This window comes from Pteronotus mesoamericanus, unplaced genomic scaffold, assembly GCF_021234165.1.
Source record: "Pteronotus mesoamericanus isolate MK-2021 breed Mesoamerican mustached bat unplaced genomic scaffold, CSHL_Meso_final contig_182, whole genome shotgun sequence".
NCBI classification, from domain to species: domain Eukaryota; kingdom Metazoa; phylum Chordata; class Mammalia; order Chiroptera; family Mormoopidae; genus Pteronotus; species Pteronotus mesoamericanus.
In genome coordinates, this window is record NW_026555078.1 from 16,479,679 (window position 1) to 16,500,140 (window position 20,462).

Genomic DNA, 20,462 nt, shown 5'->3' on the forward strand with positions numbered 1-20,462 from the left:
ACATTGAACTTGCCATTTACTAGGAAGGAACACGGTAAATTAGGCAAATTAAGAGGATAAATAAGCCTGGAAGGGGAATCCATTCTACAGAAGAAAAATGGTTTCTGAACACTTGAGAGACTCTTATGTGCATTTCTGTAATTGGTTTGCTAAGCAGGGGCCACCTGAGCTATTCAATGAAGCTGACCCTCAGACCCTCCAGCCAGGCTTTGCTAGGAATCAGCCTCTCAGGCACCTGAAAGGAACACAGCTAAACTTCCTTTAAAAAGACTATTCAAGAACGCAGAATGAGCCTTTAATAGGGGGCTAGGGTGGGGAGGACCACGTGGCTAAACGCAAGTAATTGTCAAGGCCCAGTGTTCACATTGGAACATGAAGTTGGGACATGAATACATGGGCTCTTATTATATGGAAGGGAGGGAAGGAGAGGAGGAAGGAAGGAAACGGTGAAGTAAGGAAGGAGGGAAAGAAGGAAGAGGGGGAGAGAAGAGGGAGGAAGGAAGGGTGAGGAGGCCAGTGAGAGGCATTATGAACCAAGGATTATAATTAATCAAATTCTGTGCACCTGAGATCCATCAATTATATATATATATATACATATTTTTTCCTTAAACCCAGATGTTTCTTTAATTCAAAATGACCTTCCCCCTGAGTAGTCTGAATCATGTATTTTATTTTTTAATGATTTTATTTATTTATTTTTAGACAAAGGGGCGGGGAGGGAGAAAGAGAAGGAGGGAAACATCAATGGGTGGTTGCCTCTTGAGAGCTCCCCACTGGGGACCTGGCCCACAACCCAAGCTTGTGCCCTGACTGGGAATTGAACCAGCAACCCTTTGATTCACAGACTGGTGCTCAATCCACTGAGCCAGGGCTGAATCACGTATTTTAATAAATGGGGTTTAACACTGCTGTGTGATTGAAATCTTACATATGTGTATCTTTCAATAGTAGACCCATTTTTCTGGACGGACACACCAGCGCAGCTGAAGTCAGTGAATTGCAAGTTCCCAGAGATTCCCCTGCCTACCCTGGTGCCTTTCAGATGAGGAACTAAAACCTCAAGAAGTTGTGACTTGCTCAAAGTTACTCACTAGGGAGCCAGGCTGGCTGGGGGCTAGTTGGGGGTTTAGAGACACGATGAGTTGGTGACCTGCCCCAGAGAAGAAGCTGATTCAGGCAGCGGCCCACCTGCCAGCCTCCATCACCACATGGCTACTACCACACACCATTCTTGCGGTGTTCTGTATTACCTGGTCTCCTCAGTAATACTTGTCTAACACTCTCTTTCTTTTTTCTCCTTGGGAGCCCCCTCTGGGACCCAGGACTGCACAATGACCCAATAGCAAACCGGCTTCAGTGAGAACCTGCCTCCCACCGTGTGCTAGAGCCTAGGCAAAAATCTGTAATTAAGCATCTTGTCGTTAGACGGATTAGTCAAAACCAGGCTGATCCCGGACAACTGATGGAAATCTCGTTCCACACAAATTACGGAATGGGAAATAATGATGGGTAATTAGTGTCTTTCAACTGGGGCTTTTTATCCATGATTTTCCAGGCTGCATCCATCATAATGAGAAGAGAGAGGCTCTGCCAGAGGAGGAGGAGACAACTGGACGCAGAGCAGCTGCCTCGGGATGGCAGGGAGGGCTCCCAGTGGACGGCTGCAGCTGGCTGGGGCCGCGGCTCCTGCAAGTTAGAACCCCCACCCCCTACTGGGGAGGCCAATTCCACCTTGGTCATCTCAGGTGAGTGTCCTTAGGCAGGACGCAAAAGCACCTGGAGATGCTCACTTTAGCCCATTCAGCCGACTCTGGGCTCTGAGCACCACAAAACGTATGTTTGGAGGAAGGTCAGCTTCATACATTAAGAATATGCGCCCACATACTTCTAGCCTTCTTCCTTTCAATAGCTATTGGAGAGCTGACATCTGTGCATCTACCTTAAGTCTTCTCGAGTCTGTGTTTGTGCTCGCCCTGTACCAAGTACTGATAGGGCAAAAGCATCCCACCTGCCGCCGTTGATCAGATCTGGCAGTTTCCAGAGGACATGTGACCCTCCCCGTAGCCATGCTGCTGGGCCTTCGAGCCCTGGGGCTGCAGTCCGACTGCCTGAGTTTGAATTCCAGTTCTGTCCCTTACAAGTTATTAAACTTTCCATGCCCCAGTTTCCTCATCTGTAAAATGGGGGTGATCATCATCGTCTCATCGGGTCGTCTTGAGGATTACTGACTTCATAAAGAAAAGAGTTTGGAACAGTGCCTGGCGCACAGTAAGTGCTCAATAAATAAATGTTAGCAGTGAGAAGTTCCTAGCACTCCTTTTCGGCAATGTGGAGATGGCTTCCACTCACAGCCTGTACAAAATTCAATCCTACAGTGAGCATGACTGTCTTCTCTTCTCTCCTTCCATCATTCATCCATCCGTGCACCAACCTCACCACCCATTTAATCATGCATTTGCATGCCTCCTTGCATGCTGGGACTTCCACCCAGAAAGTTCCTTTTCAGGCAAAGGGACTCCTCATTCAGGCACTACTAAAACCAACGATTAGAACTAACTAGCCTCTCTCCTAGGCAGTGACATTCCTCTCCAGCGTTCACTCTCTCATACACACACACACACACGAGCTCCTGCAGGAATTGCTGAATTCTTACAGATCTCCCCCCCGCTAGCCTAGCTGATTGACCCAGGGGTACGCACCGGACCCAACAATGAATCTCTCCCATGAGATCTAGGGGGTCACATCTGCCTCTCTAGGGACAGAAGCAGCAAGATGGACAGCTCCAGGGCGAACAAGGTCATACCTCACCCGCATGTGCAGCAAGGGAGAGGACTACGGAAGCTGGCAGCAGAGAAGGGTGCTGGCTAGGGGCAGGGTCCTGGGAGCAAGCCTTTGGCACGGTCGGCACAAGACCAGCAGCACCTCTGCCCAGGTGCGTGAGGAGAGCTTGATTCCCTGACTCCACAGCTCACCCAAGGCGGGCTCTGACATGTGACCAAAAGAACAACTCACACATCATCTCATTCATTAATCCTCTCCCTCTCTCTTGCATTTCAACACCAATTCTTGAGCATCTGCTGGGTGGCAAATGCTATTCCAGCCCTAAGGACAGGTCACTGCCCTCAAGGAGTGACAAGTCCATATTTTGCTGACTCTGAGCTACACCATTCTTTTCATGTTTTAATATCTTGGCAATTGGAATGCATCTTGAATTGATAGTGTGACATAGTTTAATTTAATTAGTGGTTCCAAAAATAATGGTGTCTTTAACAACAGATGATGTCATAGATTCAATGAAATATGATAACTGTAGCTGAGACTGTTATGAGTTCACCCAAAGCAATTTCATTTTCTTCTAGACATCAGAAATAGCACATTTCCCAGTTTCCCTTTCGGTTAGCTGTGGCCACCGACTCATCCTGGCCCATGGAATGTGGGCAGTGATATAAGCCACACCCCTTTTCCGGCCCATAAAAATCTCCTCTGATGTTCCCGCCCTCTCTCCCCATCTCCCTCTCTGTCTCTCTCCATCTGTCAGGCCATGCAGGATCTGAGCAAAGGCTCCAGAGGATGCAGGCAGAGGATCCAGGAGGGGGCTCCAAGGCCCTGGGGGATGGCAGAACCACAAATTGGAAGGAGCCCAGACTCCTGAGGGACCTCTTGAAAGGCTGCCTGTTGAATGCCCTTACCAGAACGTTGAGTGGGCAAGAGGTGAACTTCTGCTGGGTTAAGTCACTGAAGCACAGAGGTTGTATGTAATAATAGCTAGTAGTGCCCACCCTAGCTAATGCTATAAATAAACAACCATAGAATATAGATTCAGTTAACGACGGGTGCTGTGAAGAAAAAACAAGGAGGGAACAGGTGGCAGATGGGGCATCCAAATGCGGTAGCCAGAGAAGGCTTCTCTGAGGCAGAGATGTTTAAGCAGAGGCCTGAGGGAAGAGAGGGAGGGAGGCAGGCAGGGACAGTGCTGTGTTGGAGGAAGAGTGGAGGCAGGGCGAGGCAGGCAGGGCCTCCTCCAGCCGGAGGCACTCAGCCCAGCCCAGGACCTCAAAGGGCCTCTGGGCTGTCCCTGTTGCCAAGTGGCCGCCTCCCTTTGTTGAGACCCCAGTGACAGGGAGATCAAGAGTTCAGGAGGGAGTTGTCCCCATCTTTAGACCACTAAGATTGTTTAAAACAAAACAAAACAAAACAAAACAAAAAAACTCTTGTCAAGAGCCAAAATTCTTCTTCCCTTTGGAGCTTCCAGTGCAGTTTGTACAACTCTCTCCCTCAGGACCTACACAGCAGCTCTAAGCCTGCGAGATTGCTGCGGGGCTTCCTCACGGGATCAACGCTTGCCCTCCTTGGAAAATAGTTATCTGCTCTCCCTGTTCCTCCTACAGAAGAGCAGAAGAACTGAGCACAACCCTTCACGGAGTTCTGACCAGCCCAGAGCAGGACAGTACGGATACCTCCCTCATCCTAGACCCTACACTTCTGTTGATGAAACCCGAGGTGGAATCAGTGTTTAAGGTACTTGGCTCACACCGCTGACTTCCACTCTACTCCTTGTGTGATCACAGATCTGAGTGTCTTCCGTGCGTGCCGTTGGCGGGCCTTACCGCCGCTTTCCCGTGTATGTTCCCACAGGGCAGTGTGCAGCCCAATGAGGGGGCAACCCTGCCATCCACCACCTGGTCATGGCTGTGGCCCTTTCTGTGTGGCCTTATGCACAGCAGAGGTGACACAGGACGCTTAGGCTCCCAGCACCCATTTCTCTTTCCAAATCAATTTTTTGGTCTCTGGGTGGGTGACAAAGAGACATCTTAACTTGGGTGGACAGATGAGGGCCTGGCACTGCAGCCACCTGGGAGCTGCTTCTGACCTCGATAGCGTTGATAGCAGTGTGATGGTAAAGGCCTCACTGTGTGCTGGGCACGGAACTCTACGCACTCAGTCACCGATTCCTTGCAACAGCCTGTGGAAGTAGGATCTTCAACATTTTCCCCATTTTACAGAGTAGGAAACTGAGGCCCAGAGGGGCCAATATCTTGGCAGGGGTCACACAGTCAGAAAGTGCTGGGGTGAATTACAAAGCAAAGGGGGACTAAGTCACAACACTCCTCTGCTCAAAATAGCCAGGGGCTTCCCAGCAAACTTGCAGAAAGCAGGGGTCCTTGCCCCAGCTGGGAAGGCCCGCCACCTCCGTGGTGCTGTCCTCTGCCCGCTGTCCCCCGTGGTACTCTGTGCCAGCCACGTGGCCTCGGGGCTGTTTCTTGATTGTGTGCTCCCACCTCGAGGCCTCTGTCCATGAGATGAGAGCAGGGCTGAGCCTGCTTTCTTTTCTGCTGTTCTCCGTGGTCTGGAGCACTTCTAGGTTCCCAATAGGTGCTCAATGAATATCTGAACAAATGAATGAGGAGATCTGAGAGCTGGGTTGGATAAGAGGTCCCCAAGCCCAACACCCACTCAGGATGTGACAGTCATGGGCCTGAGCCATAGGACTGGACCAGTGTCAGAGCAAGGGGGTCAGCCGGTGCCGAAGGAGAAGAGCCCAGAGGCCCGAGTCCCACAGTCCCCACCAAAGGACCTGAAGGATCAGCCTCACCACCAGTTCCCACTGGATCCTGCTAACGCTGGTGTAAAGACATTATGAAAGATGTATGAATCCAATGTGTTTAGAAGCAATTTATAGAGGGGTTAGAGCCTGAGACCCACATATCAAAAAATCTGGTTTTGAAATGTTAGTAAAGTACTTTAACGCAAGAATCAATATAATTTATGAAAACCTGTGGAAATGGGGTTGGAAAAATAGAGCCAGAGCCCCAACTCCGTGTATGTGAAAGGGTCCACCGCTGTTCCCCGCTCTCCAGAGAGGGGACAGAAGAGGGCTCAGGCACAAGGGTTCTGGGCCCAGACCACAAGGATTCAAATCCTATCTTTGTCACCTATTGTGCAACTAGTTGCTTGACTTCTCCACGTCTCAGTGTCTTCATCTGCAGAATTTGTAAAATAAACTTGCCAAACCTCATACAATTTTTCTGAGAATTAAATGACACAATACACGGGAAGCACCCGCAGCAGCACCTGCACATCATAAGTGCTTGATGAACATGAACCATTAACTACTATTCCTCAGCTCCCGTAAGTGCAGGTCCTTCCAGCCACAGCAAAGAGGGTCTGACAGTTTGGGTCCTGGTCGTCTCCTCTAGGAACTGGATCTAAGAAGAAAATGTGGAAAGTGGGGAGCAGAGGTGGGGGGCGGTCCCAGGCTCCTGGCCTGGCCCTGGGCTGTTGGGGATGGGGCACTGGATTCACCAGGCTTGCCCTTGGAAAAGCTGTCACTTATCAAGCTGACTTGTCCAGATGGAGCATTTTGACTATTGATCTGATAAATAAACAGCCTGGTGGCTCGATCAAAATGTTATTTTGCATTTCAATTACTGTTCACTAATGCAACCTTCATCCCACCAAGATGCTGCTGGCAATGACACCAGCCCTGCCATGGGCTTTAGAGGTAGAGTCACCCCCTACTCACACCAAGTAGAATTAGGGCCCCCCTCCCTGGGAAGTCAGAGCTGGGGCTGGGAGGACAGCCGCTCCTGAGGAGGGGAGGGAGGGGCGGGGCTGCTGTGTGCCCTTGTGACTGCAGGTCTGCCCGCCTGGACATACCTAACCCAGCCAGGGGCCCCTGGCACCTCAGAGTCAGGCCTCCGCAGCAACCCCACTGCTTTGTCGCGTGGCCTTGGTTGCTTCACTACCCTTCCCTGCATCTCAGATGCTGCATGGGCAAACTGGACCCAAGGACAACTACCCCACTTTGCTGGCTTGTGGTAAAGAGAAAAGAGGCATGGGAGCCCTTTGGAGGGAAAAAGACATTAATGCAGTTGTATTATTTAATGGAATAATAATGTGAAATTTCCTTTCTTGTTAAGCACTTAACTATGTGCAAAGTGCTTTACACATATAAGCTTTTTTAAACCTCACGCTAACTCTGGATTTTTAGTCCTATTTTATAGATGGGAAAATCCACTGAGGAACAATGATGTTGAGTGTTGTGGGTCACACAACACCTCAGGTATGTTAAACGGTGAAGTTTTGAACTTTAATCCATTCTGATGTCCACAGCTGGGGGTTCAGCCACTCTGGGCTCCCCCTCCCCCAACCCCCACATACTAAGATCAAGAACCAGCTCTGGAGAAGTGTGGTGACTCTTAAAGGCTACTTCTTCCTTTTCCCGGCCAGATTGGTAGAAGAGAAGGTGGCAGAAAAGAAATGGCCTCTGTCTTCCTCCTGGTGGGCCTGGGCTCGAAGGAGGAGCAGACGCTGCCTACAACCAGAAATAGGATGGCAGGTCCCATGGACGAAATGTGTCCACCCGAAGTTCGTATGTTGCAGCATACCCCCCAAGGTGACGGTGTTAGGAGGTGGGGCTTTCCAGGGGTGATTAGGTCATGAGGGTGGAGCCCTCGTGAATGGGATCAGTGCCCTTGTAAATGAGGCTCTGGAGAGCCCCCTTGCCACTTGACACCACATGAGGACAGCGAGAAGACAGCTGTTTACAAACCAGGAATTGGGTCCTCATCAGACACTAGATCTGCTGGGGCCATGATCTTGGACTTCCTGGACTTCAGAACTCTGAGAAATAAGTTTGTAAGTCATCTGGTTTATGGAATTTTGTTATAGTCATCCAAATGGACCAAGACAGCAGCAGGCCTGAACAGAAACTGTTCTCTGGGCCACCTGGGTATACACATCTGGGATCCAAGTCCAGCCGCCAGGGCCAAAAGGACGAAAGAGTGGGTGAACACAGCCTGCTCAGTGAGACAATAGGCTGCCCAGACATCTGAAAACCTGGGCACACCGTGATGACAGAGGCAGGCAGAAGAGATGTCACTCAGAACCAGAAGCATTGCCAAGGGCTATGTCATCGGTGTGCACAGCTATGGGGGGGGGGGGGGCGGTGGAGATGGCCTGTGAGCCCTAAATGGAGAAAGTTCAAAATGGATGAAATGAGGACTCCCCATGTCAAGGGAATGGCAGCCATGGGTCCTGGGGCCCCTTTAAAAAGGACTGCCCCCGCCTCCAGACCCTGTGTCTTGGTGGGCAAATTGAGCGTAAATTTTGGCTGTTGGCTTTGTCCTTTGTCCTCATAATGCACTCACCTAATGTGTTTCTCTCTCTCCGTCTCCCTTACACACATACACCATGCCTTCCCAGCTCCCATTTCAAGGGTGGAATTGCAATTTTATAGTTTATATTTCAGAGTTTTAAGGAAATAATAAACAGTACAAGGTCTTCTGAGTTCTTATCATGCCTGGTTGAAAGAGCCCAGCAACTAACCAATATGGCTTCTGCCCCAGCTCTGAGGTTGTGTATCCTTGAGACAGCCACTTGCCCTGTCTGGTCTCAGTCACTCGACTTCCTGCCCTGGGAAATGGAGGCAGCCCTTACACCTCTGCCAGAGAGGCCTAAAGACACATGACACAGGAGGTAACATAGTGGGACCTCAGGAAGCAAATGGGACTCTTAGTCCCGAGGTTAACCTGGGAAGCTGGGCACCAGCCACAAGCTTTTAGTTCATGTTGGTTCCACAGGTAACTCAAGGGTTAAAAATGAAATCACCTAAAGAAAAAAAAAATCCTCATTACAAAATGAAATGCTCCCTGTAATACAATGACCGGAGATCAATATGACATGTAAAGACTGGGAATCCATAACTCCCTAGTCTCCCACCCTGGCGTGTCTGCCCAGGCAAACACCAGCCCTCCTGCCCCACACGGCTGACCCCCGCCGCCTTCTAGCCCAGGATCAGGGGAGCAGGGCTTCTCCACCCACATCCGCCCCAGAGCTGCCTGCCCCATCCACCGGCCAGCTCAGGCCAGGCTACACTGCGAGGAGGAGCCACCCAAATCCGGGCTCTCCCAGTCCAGGTTCAAGTTTTGGCTTCTGCCCCTTCCTTCCTCTATGTCCTTCAGCAGGTTCTTGACCTTCTCTGGGCCTCAGTTTCTTCATCTCTAAAACACAGATAACGCATCTTGCTACCTCATGGAGTTACTGTGAGGATCCAACTAGGATACTGTTTTTCAAAAGCTCAGCCTCCTGCAACATTGTCAGGCCCTCCCCATCCACATTCTGGCATTTCACATCCCTGGCTCCTGGAAAGGAAGTGGACAAGGTCTTCAGGGCGACTAGTCCCACCAGGTAGGTGTCCACTCACAAATGAAACCCAAAGTGAACCCTGGTTGCTGAGCGCTTACACGTCTATCCAGTTAACCAAGGTGAAAAGTCTCACCCCCACAGTTAGGGTGCCGGAGCTGAGGATGGAAGGTGTCCTTGTTCAACATCCCTTTGTTGGTTGGGACAGAACCAAGACTGGAACCCAGGCCACTCCGATTCCTGAGTTCTGAGCATTTCACAGCCTCTCAAGATCACAATTCCAAACATAAATGGTTTAAAAATGCAAAAGCAAACCACCTGGCCAGCTGTCTCTAAAGTTTCAAGGTCATGAACTAAGGAAAACCTGAAAAACTGTCACAGGCCAAAGGAGATTAAAGAGACAAGACAACTAAATGCTATGTGGGATTGTGGATTCTGGAAGAGAAAAAGGGCCTCAGAGGAAAAAATAAATGAAATCGGAATAAAGTATGGGGTTTAGTTCATTGTAACATACCAACCTCAGGGTCTTCATTGTGACCAATGTACCATAGAAATGTAAGAAGTGAGTGGGAGGGAAAACTCGACACTGGAATATGAAAGTGTACTATCTTTGCAATTTTTCTATAAATGCAAAACTACATAAAAAGGTGGTTTTTAAAAAAAATTTTAGAGCTCCAACTTCACTTCTTGAAGAGAAGGTGAAGAGCCACCTGACTCACATGCCGACGTATCCTCAGGAGGCCTCGACTTTCTGACCACCAGCTCCCCCTTCAGCCAGAGGCCCCCGGCCAGCCTTGCTCTGCCTTAGCGCTGCTCCTTCGCACACGCAGGGCCACTGCGGGAACCCCTTCTTCTCCCTCCACCAGCAGTCCTGACATGCCCTTAATGGTCTAGAGCCATACAGAGACCAAACGCTATGAACCAGTTCTCTCATGCCTGTCGGTTTAGCCTAAGACAGCTTATCCGAAGCAAATAGCCACATGCTTGATATGTGACCTGTACTATTCACTTTGAAAACACACGTGTCCTCATACCCACAAGCGCACAAATACGGCTGAGAACAACCTTATTGTTGGTTTATAGCGACATAGCCACTGGGTTGAATGGTGGAATTGTTGAAACACTGGGAATTGGAAGAAAATGGAAAAACATGTTGGAAATAAAATCCAGTCCCTCCCATGGTCCGCAAAGGCCTTTGCAACACCCTTCCATGGTCTGCAAAGACCTTTGCAACCAGCCCTAGCTCCCTTTCTAACTTCATCTTTGACCCTTTTCCCCATGTCCAGGGACACTGGCTTCCTTGCTCTGCCCCAAATATGCCAAGGGCATTACTACCCCAGGGCCTTTGTACCAGCTGCATATATACACAATACAAAAAGAGTATATATGGAAGATAATGTGTAAAAATGAAAAGAGAAGTGATATTTGGGAAATTAACTGAACTTTTAAAAAACATTTCTCAAATTAGTTAATATTGTAACATGATATGATATTGTATAAAAAAAGATATGCTTTGATATTGTTTAGACCTCATTTCAAAATCTCTCTCCTGCTCCCTTAAGCAAGCCACTTAATCTCTCCAAGCTGCAAGTATTTAATCTGTAAAACTGATATATTTCCTTATTCAGAGGGTTGCTGTGAGGACTAAAGAGAAAATGAAAAGAAAATTGCTTAGCACAGTACTTGGCATGTAGGGGTGCCATTCACAAAGGTCATTTTCCCCACCACAGTCTGTTCAGTTTTGTTTGTATTGTTTGTTTTTGCTTTGGACTAAACTGAAATGTCACTCCCTCTACAACTTTCTAGAGTTAGGGACTCCTGCTGAATTTAGAACACACATAACTTATACACACTGGACTTCGCTGTTGTCAGCCAACCCCTGCTAGCTCCTGGAAGGCAGAGTCTTTGTCTTGGTCACATCTGGATCTTACAAAACCTGACTAAGTGCTAGGCACAGAGCAAGTTCTCAGTGGTACTGAATGAATGAATATTCACAAACCAGGGGGACATCTGGTCAAGATGGCAGCACAGGTAAACATGACTCACCTCCTTGCACAACCACATCAAAATTACAGCAAAATTATAGAACCACCATCACTCAGAACCAGCATAAATTGAGCTGAATGGAAGTCTAACAACTATGGAATTAAAGAAACCACATCCATCCAGACTGGTAGGAGGGGAGGAGATAAGGATGGGTTGGTCCCACACCCATGTGTGGTGGGTAAAAATTTGGGAGGGATATCTCAGCAGCCAGGAGTCCCAGCCCCACACCAGGCTCCCCAGCCCAGAGTTCCAGTGATAGGAGATAAGTCCCCATAACTTCTGGCTACAAAAGCCAGAGGGGATGGAGTTGGTGGTAGATACTTCTGGCGTCTTAAGCAGTTCCTCTTAAAGAACCCATACAGAGACTTACTCAGATTCACTCCTCCAGAGCTCCATCACTGGGGTAGCAGTCTGAAAGGCACCAGTGGCATATACAGAGAAACTAAAGTGTCTGGCATCAAGGTGGGAATCTTTCTCTCAGACAGAAAAGTGGGCAGAGGCCATTGTCCCTTCTGTGAAACCTCCCCAGCACAGAGCCAGAGAGCTAACAGGTGGGTGCCATATTTGAGACTCCATCAACCTGGCTAACACTGTTTGTCCCACCCTGGAGATCCCCTCAGACTCCATCCCACCCATCTTACAGGCCCACCCAAGCTGTTAACAGAGACTTTTCCATATGAATGGCTGATCTTGGCTCATGCTTCACAACTTCCTAAACCCTCTCAAACAAGCAACAGCCGACCTCAGTGGGCCCCCAGCTGCCATACTTTTGCTAAGTGGCCCCAGGCATGACACTAGCAGCAGCCAGCCTAGACTCACACTTTGGCTTTGCCTGGGAACCTCCAAGCCCAGCACAAGTAGCAGCCATCTCAGATTGCTTTGTAGCCCAGCCAGGATGGCCCCAGACAGAACACAGGTAAGAGCTGACCTTGGCCGGCACCACCTGGGAAACTCCAGAGCCTGTGCACCCATGGACAGCTACAGACCACTTTGGAGCACCTTCACCCTGCCCCTGCACAACTGATGGTCTACAGAGGGCAGAGGTTGATGGTCAGTGGTCATAGCCAGTCCTTGCAGCTGACTGGCCTGGCTACATCCCTCCCATTGGCCTACCAACAGCAATCAAGGCTCAACTATCAGAGGAGGGAGTACTCAGCCCACACCAGGGGTGCACATCAGGTACCTATCTTGGGTGATAGGGGAGGATGTGCCACTGGACCCTACAGGACACCTATTACATTAGGACATGCTACAGAGACAGGGAGTCATAGCAACTCTACCTAATACATAGAAACAAACACAGGGAGGCTGCCAAAATGAGGAGGCAGAGTAACAGCGCCCAATGAAAAAAATAGATATAAGCAATTTATCAGATGTAGAGTTCAAAACAGTGTCCTTATAGCCATAAGGATGCTAAAGGAACTTAGTGAGGACCTCAGCAGCATAAAAAAGATCCAATGAGAAATGAAGTAATCACTAATTGAAATAAAGTGTAATTTACAGGCACACAACAGCAGAGTGGATGAGGCTGAGAACCAAATCAATGATTTGGAACATCAGGAAGCAAAAAACAAGCAATCAGAACAACAAGAAGAAAAAAGAATAAAAAAATGAGGATAGTGTAAGCAGCCTATGAGACAACTTCAAGCATTGCAACATTTGCATCACAGGGGTGCCAGAAGGAAAATAAAAAGAGCAAGAAATTGGAAATCTACCTGAAAAAGTATTAAAAGAAAACTTCCCTAATTTGGTGAAGGAAAAGACATACAGGTCCGGGAAGCATACAGAGTCCCAAACAAGATGGATGCAAAGAGGCCCACTTCAAAACACATCATAAATAAAATGCCAAAGGTTAAAGACAAAGAGAAAATTTTTAAAGCAGCAAGAGAAAAGCAGTTAGTTACCTACAGGGATGTTCCCATAAAACTTTCATCTGATTTCTCAAAAGAAACTTTGCAGGCTAGAAGGGATTGGCAAGAAACATTCAAAGTCATGAAAAGAAGGGACCTACAGCCAAGTTTGCTTTACCCAGCAAAGATATTATTTAGAATCGGAGGGTAGATAAAGAGCTTCCCAGACAAGAAAAAGACTTAAAGAGTTCATCACCACCAAACCATTATTATATGAAATGTAAAAGGACTTAATAAAGAAAAAGAAGAAACCAAAACTATGAACAATAAAATGGCAATAAATATATATCTATGAACAATTGAATATATAAAACAAATTAAGCAAACAAGAATAACAGAAACAGAATCATGCATATAGAGAGTGTTTGATTGTTGCCAGATGGGAGGAGGGTTAGGGGAATGGGTGAAGAGGTGAGGGGATTAAGAAGTACAAATAGGTAGTTACAGAATAGCCATGAGGATGTAAAGTACAGTATAGGAACTAGAGTAGCCAAAGAACCTATATCCATGACCCATGGACATGAACAAAGGTGTAGGGATTGCCTGAGGGAGTGGGAGGGAGTGGGAGGCAGGGGATAAAGGGGGGAAAATTAGGACAACTGTAATAGCATAATCAATTTAATATAATTTTAAAAGATAGGGGAGAGTCAAGGGAGCTTAGATGTAGAGTTTTCATAGAATTTTAGGGCTGGAAGAGATCAGAAGACTCATTTAGTGCAATCCTCCTTTTACAGATGAAGACCTCAGGGTCAGAGAGGATAAGGAACTGGCCCCAGGTCACTCGGCCAGTCAGGGCCAGGCGCCTGGCTCTCAGCCCACCCAGCCACACCACTGCAATGCTGGGACAGGAGCCCTGGACCCCTGCAGTCAGCCCCAGGCACCCCTGGGGGAGGGTGCAGGCTGGGAGAGGAGAGGGTTACAGAGTATCGCCTTCCAATCAGTGATTGTGCTAATCAATCAACTCAATTAAATCTAGAATACTTAAAAACAAGTAATAAACAAAAAGAGCAGCAGAAAGTAATGACTAATAATCAAGTAAAATTGGATTATTTCTGTGCTGACTGGTTGGGTTGGGTAGGGAAGTGAGAAAGTTCACTGGAGAGAGGAAAGAGCGAGAAACAGCCAGCTCAGCAACCTGGGGACACTGGGAGCCTGGGAGGACCTATAGAGGCAGAAATCCAGGACCTTCAAAAGAAAATCTAGTACCAAACATGGAACTATGTCCAGGCACTGTTCTAAGTGCAACACGCATATTAATTCACTTCATCTTCACAGCAACCCTAAGAGATCAGATGACCACTACGACCCTGCTTTACAGATGGGGAAACAGGGGCAAAGACATTTGGCCCCACAGCTGTGGTACAGACAAGATTTACTTGGACTCCTATGGTCTAACACCAAGGTTTTGCCCTCAAGAACATGCTGTTGCTTCCTTGGAGGAGAGGTGCTCTATGTGCCTGGGCAGGAAGCACATGTATCTCATATAAAATGCAGTTACTCTCATTTGATTTCATTTACCACACATTTATTGAGTTCAACACAACAGGGTCCTTGCCCTTAAGCTCAGCAGCTCATGGCAGGTACAAACAAGTGATAATCACAATGTGGTCAAAAGTGTGATAATAGAGTCACACATGCATATTCATGGAAACTTCCAAAGCAAAGAAATGGGTATCTAACCCTCCTTTGGAGAAGGGGATCAGGGAAGACTTCCTGGAAGAAGAGGAGTCTGGGCTGTCTATTTAAAGAATTTTTTTATTGATTGATTTGAGAGGGAGAGGAAGGGAGGGGGGAGAGAGAGAGAAACATTGATTCATTGATCCATTGATCCACTTATCTATGCATTCATTGGTTGATTTTTTTATGAGCCGTGACTGGGGATGGAACCTGTAACCTTGGTCTATGCAGCGGATGCTCTAATCAATTGAGCTACCCAGTCAGGGACTGGGCTGTCTTGAAGGACAAGGAGGTGTTGTTAACCAGGCCAATAAAGGGAGCAGGTGTGGGATGGTTTTCCAGGAAACCAGGACCAGCAGGCACAAATCTCAGAGATACACACCCAGGGAGGGCAGGCACCTTGGGGCTTCTGGGGCTAGAAGTGTGTGGCAGGGGGCGAAGCCAGGAAGCCATCAGGTGAGGACAGGGAAGGTGATCCAGATGAGGAGGTGAGCCAGGGCCATTTCCGAAAATCTTTGGGCGCTTAAGTGAGGGGTTTGGAGCTGGAACCCGCGGCGCCCGCTCCAGAGGTCCTGGAGCATGTGGGAGGCTGGCCGCATCACTCTGCACACCACACTGGGTGCTCCACCCCACCAGAGGCACAAAGGCCCTGCTATTAGAGCCCCACCTCCTTAGATCTGCCGGGCCTCGGGTTATATGGTGCGAGTATCACAGGGGCTGGACAGGACAGCTGCTTTCCACTGTCATTGGTAAGGAAACTGAGGCCCCAAGAAGTAAAATGACCATCACGTAGAGTCTGTTTCCCTGTCCTGTCCACCTCCCTTTTCTCCATCCAGCCTTTCTTTGCAGTACAAATGCATTAGCAAAGCTAGCTATTTAAAGGAACCCCACAGCTAATCCTTGTGCAAATGGAAAATCTTTAAGCAAAGTTAATAATCTCCCTGTAATCCAGCTGCTACATGATTCTGGTTTTACTACAGTACTGGGGCTGAGGTATTCCGGTCCTGACAAAACCCTCCTTGTTGGGGGGAGGATGGGGTTGGGATAAAGAACTGGTCCTGGCTCACGTCCCCAACTGGACCACCTTCCCTGTCCTCACCTGAGGGCTTCCTGGCCCCGCCCCCTGCCATGCACCTCTAGTCCCAGAAGTCCCAAGGTAACTGCACACTCTGGGCGTGTATCTCTGAAAAGGTGCAGCTTGTTTGAGGAGAGGTGGTGGGATGGGCTACAGTTTGGGGTGGGAGGCTGGAAGGACGGAGGTCCCCGGATCCGCAGCTGTGTTCCTGCAGCCCTGCGTGCAGCTCCCAGCAGCGGGCGCAGTGGGATATGAGGTACTCGGTGATGGGAGAGGCCAGTGTGAAGAAGAGGCTAGGCCCTTCTGGCCTCCACGAGACTTACAGCACATCAGCCAGGTTGTTCCACATCTTCTAAACACCGAGCAATGAAGAGTGGGGTAGCCCCACTCACAAAGGGAAACTGAGGTACTGGAGAGCATTAAATCATGTCTATCCCTTTACCCCACTGGCTCACCCCCAATTCCTCCAAACAGCTTGGACTTCAAGGGGTCCCCCTGTTCTAAAAGGGCAGGGTCCATGGCTTATATTGGCCTTTGTGGCCCCGGCACTGGGCACAGTGCCCAGCAAACAACAGGTGCTCAATAAATGTGTTGAGTGAGAATTAACATTGGTACACTTTACAGAAATTATACTCAGAATGGGGATAAAAGGAAACCAAGATCTTGATTTAGAACTGGTAAAGGGAAAGGAACAGAAATGAGAAATCACATGTATTGAGCATTTCTGGTATGCCTAGCATTGTGCTAATTCTATTTAAAACAACACTATTTATTATGTAAATACAATTATATTGTAAATAATATTAGCCATTTAAAAGTAGTATAATAATATAAGAAAAACACTATTCTTATATTCTGGTTGACCTAACTTGCACAGAGTAGATGAGTAATGAATGAAAGTTTACCTAGCTAGTAATACTAATAAGTGCTGATGTTAATTCCGAGCTTACTATGTGCTGGGCGCCATGACATCATATCATTCAGACCTCCCAAGAACCTTGGAGGGTGGTACTATTATTACCTGTTATGAAGCTTCGTACTGACCCTCGGTTCTGATGCCACCCTTACCCTGCCGCATGTGTAGCCACTGGCACCCTCCCCACCCTATGCCCCCACAAGTGCCCTGGTAGGGAAGAGGGCAGAAGGAGCCACCTGCAAGATTCTGATAAAAGCAGTTAGGACTCTACTCACTCTCACAGAGGGCTGTTGAATTGAAGGAGGTTAAACAAAGAGGCTCTTGGAAGCTTCCATTCTGTTTTGAGGATGCTCAGATATAAGCAGACAAAACGATAGCACATGAATGGACCCAACAAAAGAGCTGGAGAAGTTAAAATCAAAGCGCCTCTTGTTCAGCTTTGAGCAGTTCCCTCTTTTCAGGTAGGGCACACGGTTCCGTGCAAAGACTCCAGGATGTGAGCCAGACCGTGGGCAGTTTGGGTCCTGGCCCTGCCAGACACCAACTGGCCTAACCAACCTAAACCACAATGTCTCTGTCTGTAAAACGGGACTCCCAGGCTGTCCTTGTGCATTTCTTGGGGGCACAGAGAAAGGTGTGCATGAATGGGAATGGAAAATCTGTGCAAAGACACAAGAATCACGGAAAACTTGGTGACAGTGGTTAGCCCGGGGAGCCTGTCTAAGGGATCAGGATTCGGGGTGATGGAAAGAATAACATACAGTCATTACCGCCACTCTGGCACTGTTGGGGTTTATATTATACATGTGAATATTACTTATTTTAAGACTGAAAAATGAGAAAGTATATATATAGGCACTCAGTAAATGACAAAAGGTTGTACAATCACAAGTCCCTTTAAAAGCCTGCTTCATTCTCGTGGACGGGGTAAAACCATCAGAAACGCATGCCCTGGGTGATCTAGGGTCCAGCTTTCACTGAGGATCTAGGCAGAACGTACCCCCTTCTTCATTTCCTCGGGCTTCCCACCATCTCCCGGCCCCATCCCCCCCAAACTCACTCCCCAAAGGAGCCCCCTCAGCTTGTTTGGCTAATGTATTCGCAAACCAAATTAGGGGCCCTGGCTCCCAGGGAGGTCCCCAAGCCAGTCCTTAGAAGCAGGGAATGAGATACCATCTAGTGCTCAAATCTGATTAGGTCCTACCTCCACCCCCAGCCCACATGCAAAAGCCCACTTCCTAATCAATTTTACAAAGGGCCCTCCGCAGAGATACACTAATGGTATTGAGCTGAGATCTTTAAACCAAGTCTGCAAGAAGTCTGCAGAGATAAAACGTACATGCTCTATTAGGGAGGAAGCCTGTCGCCACAGTGTCCTTCTCCTGAAAGAGAGGAGCAGGGTGCCGGAGGAGTGTCCGCCACAGACAAATGGCGCCCCTACTTCAAGAACACCAGCCTCAACTTCTTCTTCCCCTTTCAAACCAAACCCCCACCCAACTCCACCCCCTTCAGTTTCCTTGCCATTTAATGTTTCTGCACAGTAGAGACCCAGTAAGCAATCCAGTGCCTGGTATGTTGCTCTTTCTCCTCTAATCCTTGGTCCCCTAGACTGACTCCCCAAAGTAACCATGTTTTTTGTGAATCATGTAATCTCACAGGTTTTCCATGTGCGTTCATGCGCAGCTCACTTCATCCCTCCAGGAAACCTGCAAGGGCAGCCTGGGTGTCCCATTTTACAGATGGAGCAATTGAGGCCCAGATGGGTTAAGTGCCAGCTGGGGGGTGGTTGGACACCTGGCTCTGCCACTGCTACTTGCATGGCCTGGAGCATGAGCTACCGCCTCCGGGCCTCAGGCCTTGCAGCTGTAAAATGGGAGCAATAGCCACAGGACGTGTCTCAAAGGCTTAAAGAGATGGTGTGTGTACTGCGTTCCTCGGAGCCTTGCCAGGTTAGAACTACGTGCTCAGTAAACACTAACACTGCCAACTCACAACAAACTTTTTGTCATTCTGCAAATATTTGATGCCTTCACATCTTTTCTCTGGAACGCCTTTTCCCTCTTCCTTCATGAAGCAGCCCTCCCTGGCCATTCACCCTCCCGATGCTCCCCCAGCACACTAAGCAGAGACTGATGAGTATAGTGCCTGCTGCGTGCCAAGCGCTGGGCACCGGGGAGCTCGCTGCTCTCTATACTTCTTAAGCTTTGGGGCATCATTGATCAGTTAAGTCCCTTGAGGACAGGGACTGTCTTATTCATCTCTGTGCCCTCATAAAAGGTGCCTAATACATTTTTGTGGAAGGAACAAAAGATTGAATCAGTGAGTGGGACCGGGTGACTCAAGGCAACTGCAAGCTTGGTGGTTTGCACTCTATTTGGGCCGAGGCTTAATGGCTCCTCCAACCTGCCTTGTGACTCAGGGTCCCGAGTCTTCTCTGAGATGTAGGCCTAGTACCCTGTCCTCCCAGATTGCCGGTATGCCTATGACCTGCACTCTGTGTGCTGCTTGGTGTCTGTCAGAGGGTTGGGTGGCCAGGACCTGCTGTCTAGCATTGACAGTCACCTACCCAGGGGCCACACCAGGGGAATTCACAGCCAACTTGGCACAAGCAGATGAGGCTGGGAGGCTCTGTCCTGTTTCGGGGAAACAGCGAACTGGCTGCCTCTACCCATGTTGGCCTCACTGGACTCAGGCTGCCCAGCCTCCAATGCCAGCACCTCTGTGTCCTGTTCCAAGGTCATCAGGCAGCAGCATGGTACCCCTGCCCTCTTGGAGGCACCCAGACCCTTTCCTGCCCTATCAACGCTCAGCAACAAGGGCTCCAGGCTGAGTGCGAGCCAGGCTGCGTGGTTCTGCAGGATCTGACAGGCGCACTGAGCAGCCTGTGTGGCCCGAAGCTCCCACATAAAGAGAAATGAGAAAACCAGAACTCCTGCACCGCAGGTACCAAACCAGAGTCAAGGTGGTGGCCCTGCGCCGTGCAGGCTCTCAAGCCCTCAAACACGGGCAGGCGCAGCCCCAATCCCCACCTTTTCACCTGCTTTGGAACATACATCCCGTCTGCAAAAAGAAGCGAAAGTTCCTCGTTCTCGGTGAGGGTCTCTCCCAGGACAGTCTAGGGACCAGCAGCATCAGTACCACCCAGAGGGTTTGCTACATTCAGATGCCCGGGCTCTGCCTCCGACCTGCGAGTAGAATCTCGGGGCTTCAACCTGCACTGCCATATGCTCTCCAAGGGGCTGTTACTCCGATGGGAGTTTGAGAACCGCTGTTTTATGAGCCACGTAGTAAACATCTGGAGAGCCCTCTGCAAACAGAAAACGTGTCTGACTCCTGGGCCACTGGCATGTTTGAAGCGTGCATCTTCTTCTCGCCAGATTCTCCCAACAGCCTCTGGAGGCAGGTGGGGCAAAGGTTCATTCATTCACTCATTCACGGAGCCAATGTTATTTCCTGCAAGGAAGTACTAGGTGCCAGGCACTGTCCTGGGTGCTGGAGACAATAGTGGTGAATGAAACACGATCCCGGCCCTCAGGAGGCGGGCCAGACAGACACATGCAAGTCAACAAACTAGTACACAACAGGACATTCCGCACTCCCTTATCCTTCTTTGTCTGTTTTCACAGATTAAATGGTTACTTTTTTTTTTAAAGATTTTTTTAAAATTTATTTTTAGAGAGAGGGGAGGGAG

The 20,462-nt window shown here is 48.8% G+C and overlaps 1 protein-coding gene across 2 annotated transcripts in view; it reads right to left on the reverse strand.

Moving 5' to 3' along the window:
• The window catches only part of ESRRB (estrogen related receptor beta), a 99,909-nt gene that overhangs the window by 52,954 nt on the left and 26,493 nt on the right, over positions 1–20,462 (reverse strand). Inside the window, exon 1 of one of the 2 annotated variants that reach the window (XM_054567232.1) lies at positions 1,532–1,545. The exons of the other annotated variant lie outside the window; for it this stretch is intronic. The gene's annotated coding sequence lies outside the window, so the exon portion shown is untranslated. Of the gene's footprint in view, positions 1–1,531; positions 1,546–20,462 lie in introns of those variants that run through there. 2 annotated transcript variants of the gene reach the window in all.